The following is a 4,229-nucleotide window of genomic DNA, read 5'->3' on the forward strand; positions in this document are numbered from 1 at the left end:
GCAGGGTGTTGCTGTGTAGCCCAGACTGGCCTGGAACTCACTAGGTAGCCCAGGCTAGCCTCAAACTTGCAATCTTCTGCATCCCCCTCCTTTTTGCTGGGGTTATAGGCTTATGCCACCATTCCTGGTTTGGTCTCACTATGTAGCCCCAGCTGGGCTGGAACTGGATATGTGGAGCACGCTGGCCTTGATCTCACAGAGCTCTGCTTCCCGAGTCCTGGGATTAAAGATGTGTGCTACCATACCCAGCTTATATGTAGTTTCTCAATACCAAATCTTTGAAATCTAGTGCATAGTTTATGCTGATAGCATTGGGTTAGGACCAGTCCCATCACAAGACCTCATAAGCCACTTGTAGCTACTGTATTGGACAGAGCAGGTATGAAGGATACTGATAGGGTTGAAGGTGGCTCTGTGAAGATAGCTTAGACCAAGCAGGCAAAAGAAACTTCAGTATTATTTCCTGCTTGATAGGCGTGATCTTATTTAATGTCCACAGCAGCCTTATAGGCAGATATGGATTTCATTTCATCTTTGAGAGTCAGAGGAGGTAAACAATTCACACACACTCACATAGCCAGAGAATGGCAGATCCAGACTTTGGATCTGGTTTGTCTGTCTCAAAAACTCAGGTTTACATGACTATGGGTGGTGCAGGTCTACAGGGAGGCCCAGGTAGGAGGATCAGGAATTCAAGGCCATTCTTGGCTATTTAATACATTTGAGGCCAGCCTGGGCTATATGAACTCTGTGTTTGAAAATATTAGAAATAAAAGCAAATAAAACAAAAAAGCAAATAACAAGCAAAAAAAACAACAACGAAACCTCAGTTTTTATTCTATGCTTTAGGAAAAAAGGGGGAGTTCTATGAAATTAGACTATGTAGCTTGAAAAGGGAAAGCAGAGTTTTCGCTTTATTTGTATATTTATTAATGATTAAAATTTTTTTCATATTTTATTTATTATTTTTACTTTATGTGTATGTGCATATTGCCTGCATGTAGGTAAGTGCACCTGTACCATGCAATGCCTGTGGAGGACAGAAGATACTGTTGGATCCCCTGGGACTGGAGTTACGGCCAGCTGTTAGCTGCCATGTGGGTTCTGGGATTTGAAGCTGGGTCTTCTGCAAGAACAACCAGTGTTCTTAACTGCTGAGCCATCTCTTCAGCCCCTATTAATTATTTTTATGTGTATGTGTTTTGCCTGCATGTATGTAAGTGTACCACATGTATGCAATGCCTGCAGAGGCCAGAAGAAGGTGTCATATCCCTTAGAATTGGAGTTACTGTTGTGGGCTGCCATGTGAGTGCTGGGAATGGAACCCAGATCTTTCTTAAGAGCAGACAGTACTCTTGACTGCTGAGCCATCTCTCCAGCCCTTGTGTTTGATTTTGAGTCATTGTGTCACTAGGCAGCCCAAGTGGGCCTCAGACTTTTGGTAATTCTCCTGCCTCAACCTCCTGAGAGCTGAGATTATAGGCAAACATCCCTACGCTGGCTCTGGAAAAGTAGTTGTGGAGGTTTCTGCAAGTCACTGTATGCCTAGGCCATAAAGATGAATCACAATGTCTGCACGTGGGCTGGCCCTGGTGTCAAGGAGAGCAGCTTCAGTCTAAGGCAGAGGACAAGTTAGTCTGGGGGGCTGGCGGGCACAGTGAAAGAACCGGGAAGAAAGATTACTGTAAAGGTTCTCTCTAAATTCAATGTTCTGTGAGTGTCTTCAACTTAAAAACTGAAAAGAAAACAAGAATTAAAGGAGGAACTTCAGACTAAAGACATACAAAGCAATACCACACAGTCCTCACTTGGTCCCCAATCAGAGAACTGTAAAATGATCCCAATGAGGAGTCGGAAAGGTGGACACTGATAGGGTACTGGATGATATTAAGGATTAATTCAGTTTCTAAAATTAATTTATTTAATTTTGTGTGTTTAAGTGCTATGCCTATACATCTATAAATGTGCCCTTGTCATGCACTGCCCAGAGAACAGAAGAGGGCGTCCAATGCCCTGGAACCAGAGTTACAGATAGTTGTTAGCTAGCTGCCATGTGGGTTCTGGGATTCAAAGCCGGGTCTTCTGAAAGAACAGTCAGTGCTCTTAACTGCTGAGCCATCTCTCCCATCTGGATTAAGTCAGTTTTAAGGTCTTTTGGGTTTATTTTTGTGTTTTTGTTGTTTTATTTTTGAGACAAGGTCTCTCTGTAGCCCCAGCTGTCCTACTCACTATGTAGACCAGGCTGGCCCTGAACTCACAGACATCTGCCCGCCTCTGCCTCCCAAGTGCATGGATTAAAGGCATGAGCCACCATGCCTGGCTTAAGGTATTTTTGTGTTGGCTTACAAAGAGCCCTGTATTCAAGATACATGCTACAATGTTCATGAACGGATTGACATAATGTCAGGGATTTGCTTCAAAATAATACTCATTGATGTAAACCTCGGCTAAAGGGATCAAGAAGCATGAGAGTGGAAGCTTGTGTGGCCAGGCGAGTCTCGGGACTGTCTCTAAATGAGGATTCTGCAGCAGACTGCAAAGGCAAGAGGAAGGGCAGGATACTGGCAGAGCAGAGGCTTTGACACTGGCCCCTTTACAGCCCATCCACCTGGGCTGTGACCACTGGTGCAGGGGAGAAGCAGCTGGACTCAGATCTGGAAACGCTTCATAAGGATACTTGCTAGGAGCGGTGTCTATCATAAGTGGGCTCAAGCTGCCTCTCATCTATAAAACATGACTCAGTGAGCTCTGATGCTACAGATAAAGTGAAGTAGCAGTGCCTCGGCACATGGGACACTTTGCATCTACCGAACATTCTGATGTGACATCTAAATGAGTAAGGGTTCTTTCCCAGCCAGGTATTCCTCCCATCCTGTCAGAACAACGCGCTCTCAGAAAACTCAAGGTACTGAGGATGACTGCTCTAGAGGACACAGTGAGCACCCTCAGGTGTGCCTAAGGGAAAGGGAAGTGGGTGTGGGAAGGTGATCCAAGACCACAAGTGGACAGGAAGCAGCTGCTGGCCAGCTGCTGATTACCTCAGCAGAATGCATGAAGTAGTTGGATGGCAGTTTTTCCAAGGCAACTGGGAGACAGTAGGATCCAGTTTGAAGACGTTCATTTAGGAGAATCGGCAGCCACTGAAACAGATGATGTCGAGAGCAAAGCAGTTTTTATCGCAGCACAGGACTCTGGCAATTTATCTAGCTCATGGCAATCAAATGCAGCTAAACATCAATTAGATATTGACCAGGTCGCCTTCTGGAAGTAGTTTCTGTCCAGTTCTTTGCACTATAAATTTCCTGAGAGTTCTTGAAATGGGAGTATCAATGATATCTGCTTCCAGAGCCCAAGTAGTAGCATTTTTCTTTATAGCCTGTGTGTGTATGTGTGTGTGTGTGTGTGTGTGTATACTCCAATATTTATTTTATCCTTAAAATTTTTTTAAAGGAATAACTTTTCCCCCTTGAGGAAAAGAGAGAATTCTATCCGTGAAGCACATATATTAAATTTGGAAATAACAGATATTGCAATGCCCTTTTCTTAAATTAATGAGCATCCTTTAAAGATTCACCAGCCACCAGCTTTCTTTCCATTTGTAGAATGTGCTGTTTTCTAGTCATTTCTGCTCTCTGCTGTCCCTTGGATGGCAATTTGGCAACTTCTGAGAGAAGACAAGAGAAGAGGATGCAGTTGCCATCTCTGCAGGGCTTCACCAGGGACTGCAGTGCCAACTGGCAAGTTGAAAACAACTCACTGAATATCCCAGAAGACTTTCTCCAGAGGCTCCCTGCTTCTGCTGACAGCTGACGTGATAGAAGGTGAACAGGAGGTGGTGATTTACTGTGAGCTTAGCAGGGAGCTGAATTTTCACTTCTTCATAAAAGTCAGGAGACCTGTATCAAGAGCACAAGGTACACAAATAACTTTTAGCAGGGTGAACGTCCCTGAGTATGAGAAGTAACACCTTGGACCCTTTGCCCCTATGTGCTGTGTGCTGCTGGGTTTTTCATTTTACATTATTCTGCTTCTAAGCTCCAAGTCCTTGAGGCCAAGTTGAAGCTATTAGAAATATTTCATTTAATGCCGAGAGTAGTGGTGCACACCTTTAATCTCAGCATGGGAGAAGTTTAAAAAAAACCCAAGGCCAGCCTGGTGTGTATACATAGTGAGTTCCAGGCCAGCTGGGGCTACAGGGAGACTCTGTCTCAAAAAAGACCAAAAAAGGG

At 44.3% G+C, this 4,229-nt stretch overlaps 1 long non-coding RNA gene and 1 pseudogene across 1 annotated transcript in view; one reads left to right on the top strand and one right to left on the bottom strand.

The window, feature by feature from the left end:
- Positions 1-2,312: 2,312 nt before the first annotated feature.
- Positions 2,313-4,229, top strand: part of LOC115071521 — a 4,641-nt pseudogene continuing 2,724 nt past the window's right edge.
- Positions 3,805-4,229, bottom strand: part of LOC115071518 — a 2,693-nt gene continuing 2,268 nt past the window's right edge. Inside the window, exon 3 of the long non-coding RNA XR_003850598.1 lies at positions 3,805-3,896. This is a non-coding gene — a long non-coding RNA (uncharacterized LOC115071518). The remainder of the gene's footprint in view (positions 3,897-4,229) is intronic.

Source organism: Nannospalax galili, unplaced genomic scaffold, assembly GCF_000622305.1.
Source record: "Nannospalax galili isolate Female #2095 unplaced genomic scaffold, S.galili_v1.0 scaffold979, whole genome shotgun sequence".
Classification (NCBI taxonomy): Eukaryota; Metazoa; Chordata; class Mammalia; order Rodentia; family Spalacidae; genus Nannospalax; species Nannospalax galili.